The sequence below is a fragment of the Nannospalax galili genome, unplaced genomic scaffold, assembly GCF_000622305.1.
Source record: "Nannospalax galili isolate Female #2095 unplaced genomic scaffold, S.galili_v1.0 scaffold155, whole genome shotgun sequence".
Classification (NCBI taxonomy): Eukaryota; Metazoa; Chordata; class Mammalia; order Rodentia; family Spalacidae; genus Nannospalax; species Nannospalax galili.
Window position 1 is genome coordinate 8708293 of NW_008339923.1, and position 6377 is coordinate 8714669.

A 6377-nucleotide genomic window follows, 5' to 3' on the forward strand; every position below is an offset into this window, starting at 1 on the left:
TGGTTTACTTTTTGGGTATGAAGAGCTGGTTTGTCTAAGCTTCTGGTTCTCTCTTTTGATTTTATATTGTCTTGGCCGGATTGATTTTGTCTTCAGGAGTTCCGCGGTGGCCCAATTCCAATGTGGGTCAGAAGTTTTCAGACTTTCTCCTTAAGTCTGGAATCTTCTAAGGATGATTTTGGCCTCAGGAACTTGGGTGTTGGACTGACTTGAGATCCTGGTGGTGGCAGTGCCATGCAGGGATGCAAAGGCAGATGGGGTGGGAATAAGCCCCAAGATTTCCCAGGGAGTGGATTGAGTAGCTGGGTTGTACTGGATGCAAAGGATCAGGGAGCGGAAAGGTAAGCCTCGGAGCCCCAGAAAGAGGCTGGCGGGTGTTGCAGGACCAGGGAAGTAGAGAGAGGTGAGGGTGGGGCCAGATCCAGAAGCAGTGCTCCTGGGACTCAAGGAAGGCACTAAGTTGGTCTGAGTGAAAAAGATCAGGAAACAGTATTGGTTCCCCAGGTGTCTGGGGAACCAAGACTAGGAATGGCGCAGGGCCCAAACCAGGAGCAGAGAACAACGAGGGAGATGGAAGGGCGAAGGAGGGCTCTGTGATAGACCCACCCCAAGAGTCCTGAGGATAGGAGCTAATAATATATTTTAAAACAATAAAAATGAATGATATATAAGAAAAAAAATCTTTTAGGGATTAGATAAGAGCTCCCAAATACTTTTGACACTTTTGGCCTTTGGAACAGAGTATGTTGCTAAGTGGCCCAAGGACATTTTTATTTTTAGCCAAGAAACTGCCTGCTTTTCTTTGTTTTTTTTTTTTTTTTTTTTTTTTTTTTTTATCCTAATTGCCTAGCCAATTCCTACCTCCTATTCTTATCACACCATCTCCTGAAGAGGTTATCCAAATTGCCAGTAGGGAATAGGGATGCAGACTGCTCTGGCTTCTTCCATGCAAAATAGGGACACAGGATGAGGCAATTGGGGTACCCCTTCAGTCTATCTAAAAGATGCCCAAATTGCATAACTCAACTGTAAGGAGAAAAGAAAGTCCTTGATTGGTACCTAGGAGATGTGAAGGAGAAGTAAAGGCAAGAGCAGTTAGTATTACAAGTTTTAGACAGGGAACCAGAAAAAAGTCAAAACGGCAAATTTCTAATGTTCATATCAGCATCCATTGGAATTTCTTGACGAGAGCATCCAAAAGCATTCCTTCCATTGGGTTCCTCCTCATTTTTCTTTTGTCTGCCTAGGCTGGACTCGAGAGTGATGGACTCAGGATTTGTTTTCAGGCACTTTGATAGCTGTTGGAGTGGGTAGAGTCAGTGTCAGTTCCCTCCCAAAGGTTTCTAGATAGGGGGAGAAAACAAATTTAGCCATCATTTTAGAACAATAGCTAGTTGTCTCACTTAGCTACAGGTGGGCACTACAGTATTGCAGACCAAGATTTGAAGTCTTACATCTGAGCAGCACTTTCTGATTAGAAACAAAATCATCATGAGATGATGAGAAATAACTGTCTAAATAACATTTTATGTGGACTTAGGTCTAATGTCTGGGAAGTATAATCCCTTGAACTCTTCAAGAAATATACTGATGTCTTTAATCTTTGGTTATACTTTCCTTTTGGGTGTTTAAGACCATCCACTTGACCCAAATAAACCAATTTATTTTTACTCTTAAGGTCATTTGAGAATCTGTTCCTCAGGGCTCGGGAGGAGCCCATGGCTCCTTTCTTTTACCAGTTCCGTCTATGTGACGATCAGTCAAAAGCTCTGCTTGACTATTAGCCTATATTTAGAAAAATATTTACTATTTTTTATTTTATGTGTATGAGTGTATTGCCCATGCCTGTATCATGGGGGGTTGGATCCCCTGGAACTGGAGTTAAAGATGGTTGTTAGCTGCCATGTGGGTTCTGGGAATTGAAGCTGGGTCCTCTTCAAGAGCAGCCAGTGCTCTTAACCACTGAACCATCTCTCCAGCCCCAACAGCCTATATTTTTAATAGGCCCCTTGGGTGCAACTTTAAAATTGCTCAAGTTCTTTTCCTCAACAAACTTACATTTTAAAATTACCTGGGGATAAGGTGGCGAGTAACAAGCATGCTGAAGCCTGAATGCTTTCCTGCCTTGCAGTTTCTTCCACCAAACATATTAGTCTATTGTGCTTAAAATTATCCTCACTCAAGTGCTTTGGACACAGGCACAATGCAGCAGATTCTGTCAGAGAATCCTTGTTCCCCTTTAAGCTTCATTAGTTGGGCCTCCATGTCCACATTTCTTTTAGCCTTTTGATCTTCCATGGTGGCACATGCCTTTAAGCCCAGCACTTCAGAGGCAGAGGCAGAGGCAGGTGGATTTCTGAGTTCGAGACCAGCCTTATCTATATAGTGAGTTCCAGGCCAGCTGGGGTGATAGGGAGACTTTGTCCCCAAACAAACAAAAACAAAAACAATAACAAACTCCTACCCGAATGACCCAGTAAGCTCTGCTTATACCATTCAAGGGCTTTTATAGCCCAAAGTTCCAAACTCTTCTATATTCCAAAGGCCTAAGAACTACATGGTTAACTTTATCATAAAATGGTCTCATTTATTGGCATCAATTTTATATATTAGTCACTACTATACTTAGCTTTACCTGTTGACTTGACATAGCCCTGAGTCCTCTGAGAAAAAAGCCAAAAAAACCTCAGTTGAGGAATTTCTCTGAACAGATGAGTGTGTGAGCATGTCTGTAGGGATTTTTTTTGATTATTAACAGATAGGGGAGGGTGTAGCCCACTGTGGTAGAAAAATCTCTAAGTAGGCGATCCTGGGCTGAATAAGAAAGCCAGCTAAGCATGAGCCTGTGAGCAAGTCAACAAGCAGTGCTACTCCATGGTTTTTGCTTCAAGTTCCTACCCTGCTTGAATTCCTGCCCTGACTTTTTCAATGATGGATAGTCACTTGGGAGTATAAATTGAAATAAACACTTTCCTCCCTAAGTTATTTTTGTTTGGTGTGTTTTTTATTGTAAGTTTAACTAGTTAAGACTATAAAATCTAGTCTGTTAAAAGACCCACCTTTCCAGTTTCACTGGTCAATCATCTGATCACCCCTAGGAGGGCAGGTTCACCTTAAGTTATGCTAAATAGATGGGCAGAATACTTAGTGCAGTAATGAAATAGCGAATTTTTCTTGCCCAGAATCCTGCCTCTTAGTGCAGAACTTCTGGATCAGCCACAGTCATGTAGTCTGTGAATCTTCCCGCTTTTCTGAATTGTTCAGAATAGTGTAATCTTTCTTTTTCTTCTCCATATACCTTTTTCTAACATGCTTCCTTTAAGGCTCTGGGCTGCCCTAGCATCTTGTATTTCTTTACTTTCTCTAAAGCTCCCTTCTCCTAGTCATGTGGCTGTGAGTCAGTCATGTGTCTGACCTCCATGCAAGCTGTAAACCTTCATGGTTTCATGGCTTTCTTTCCTTCTCCCCACCATTCTCCTCCTCAAGGCAGTTGCCAAGATTACCTGATTGCCTGCCCCCAATTCTAATAAAATTGTAAAAGCTTAAATCTTGTACCAAGGACTTTATCTTTTGGACTTTACCTTTCAAAAGCTCCTGACTCCTCCCAGTTAGGGCAATATTCCCTAAATTGGCTCAGAGAGTGCTGTCCCTGACCAGCTAAATAGATTTGGCTGATTTGGAACTTTTTGAGTCTGAGTGGTCCTTCCTGGTGGTACCAAACTCCATAACATTATCACAGCAAGAGGAAGGAAACTAGAACATTTCCTGTTGCTGTGATAAAATTCCTTGACAAAAGCAACTTAAGAAAGAAGTTTACCTTGGTGTAGAGTTCACGATCTCCTACATCATGGCAGGAGAGTCACTGCACCAGAGCTTGAGGGAGCCTGTCACACTGCATCCACACTCAGGTCCAGAGAGTGATGATGTTCAGCTCACTTTCTCTTTTTTGTTCAGTCCAGGACCTCAGCCTATGGTTTTTCTCTCATCTCAATTAACCCAGTCTAGGAAATTCCTCACAGGCTTGCATTGAAACTAACCTAACCAAGATAATCACAGTTATGCCCAGAGACTTATTTCTTAGGTAATTCTAGACCCCATCATGTTGACAAAGATTAACCATCACAAGAACAAAATTATTTTTAAAACGTTGCATTAAATGACCTTCAGTTTATGTGTATAAGATGTTTAGGAACTGAATGAATTTTCTGCTTGGGTCCCACCCTTAAGATATCTCATAATATCTATGCAAACATTCCAAAATCAGAAAAAAATCCAAACTTTAAGACATTTCTGGTCCTAACCATTTTGGATAAGGGGTCCTTACCTGAATTCCCACTGAAGGGGTTAAACAGGACAATCACAGGTTTAACTCCCAACTCTTGTACAATAATGAACAGAAATGTTACAAACAGCATTAGGGTTGAGAAGTGGGAAGTCAGAACAGCTGGGTGATATGTGCAAGGCTCACCTGCTCTGCATTCTGTCTTTTAAGGGCTGTTTTTGATTGTTTATTCTGGTTCTCTTGAATCACATCTCATTGCTTTTAATCAATTCCCACCTAATTTATTTATTTATTTATATTTATTTTATATGTAGGAATGCATTACTTGTATATATGTAAGTGCACCTGTATCCCACAATGCCTGAAGATGCTAGAAAATGGTGTTGGATCTGTTAGATCCCCTGGAACTGGAATTATAGTTGTTGGCTGCCATGTGGCTTCTGGGAACTGAACCTGGGTCCTTTGCAAGAGCAGCCAGTGTTCCTAACTACTGAACTATCTCTTCAGGCCCCAGTTCTCACTTTTGATATGACTGTAACACCCAGGTAAAAAGCTCAGCTATGGAAGGACCATAGTAACATTTCACAGGCAGGATGTCAAACCATCTGAGGATGTCAATCAGTCTATGCTAATTTGGGCAATATAATTCCATGTAATAACATGCAGGACTGGGGTTCTTTTCAGAGATGCGATGCTGGAGAGAAAACAGGATCAGGCTGAGAATGCTGTGTGTTTTCTAGTTCCATTTACCTTCAAATTTCATCTTTCTTTACTGCTGAGTAAAACTCCATCGTATAAATGAACCACATTTTCATTATCCACTCGTCAATTGAGGGACACTTAGGTTGCTTCCACCTCTTAGCTATTGTGAAATGAGCAGCAACAAACATGGATGTACAAGTGTCTCTGCAATAGGATGAGTTCTTTGGGTAGATGCCAAGGAGTGGTATAACTGGGTCAGATGATAAGTTCATTTATAGTTTTTAAAGAGTTCTCTGCACTTCTTTCCATAGGGGTTGAACCAGTTTGCAGCCCCACCAGCAGTGGATGAGTGTTCCCCTTTCCCCACATCCTCTCCAACATTTGGTGTCATTTGTTCTCCTGATCTTAGCCAGTCTGACTGGGGTAAGATGAAATCTTAAAGTGATTTTAATTTGCATTTCTCTAATTGCTAGTGATGTTGAACACCTTTTAAGATGATTCTTAGCTGTCTTTATTTCTTCTTTTGAGAATTCTATGTTCATCTCCTTAGCTCATCTTTTAATTGGGTTGCTTCCTTTCTTAATTCTTTGTTTTTTGAGTTCGTTATGTATTCTGGATGTTAAACCTCTGTCAGATGTGTTGCTGATGAAGATTTATTCTGAAGATTCTGTGGGTTTTCTCTTCACTTCCTTGGTTGCTTCTTTTGATGTATGGAAGCCTTTTAGTTTAATGAGGTCTCATTTGTTGATTCTTGACCTTGTTTCCTGAACAATTGATGTCTGGTTTAGAAAGTCCTTTCCTACACCTACATCTTCTAGGTTATTGCCAACGTTTTCTTCTAACAGTTTCAGAGTTTCAGGCTTCACGTTGAGGTCTTTGATACATTTGGAGTTGTCTTTTTGCAAGTGAAGGATAGGGGTTCAGTTTCATTCTTCTCCAGTTTTGCCAGCACCATTTGCTGAATATGCTGTCTTTCCTCCAGTGAAAGTTTTTGGCCCCTTTGTCAAATATCAGGTGGCTGAAATTGCATGTACTCATATTTGAGCCTTCAATTTTGTTCCATTGATGTATGGGTCTATTTTTGTGCCAGTACCATGTTGTTTTTATGACTATAGCTCTGTAATACAGTTTAAAATTTGGTGCAGTAATCCCTCTAGCTTTGCTCTTAGTGCTCAGTGTTGCTTTGGCTATCTGAGGTCTTTTGTGCTGCCATATGAATCTTAGAATGGATTTTTTTCCAATTCTGTGAAGAATGTCATGGGGATTTTGATTAGCATTGCATTGAATGTATAAATGGCTTTTGGTAAAATGGTCATTTTCACAATATTAATTCTTCCAAACCATGAGCTTGGGAGGTCCTTCCATCTTCTGATGTCTTCCTCAATTTCTTTCT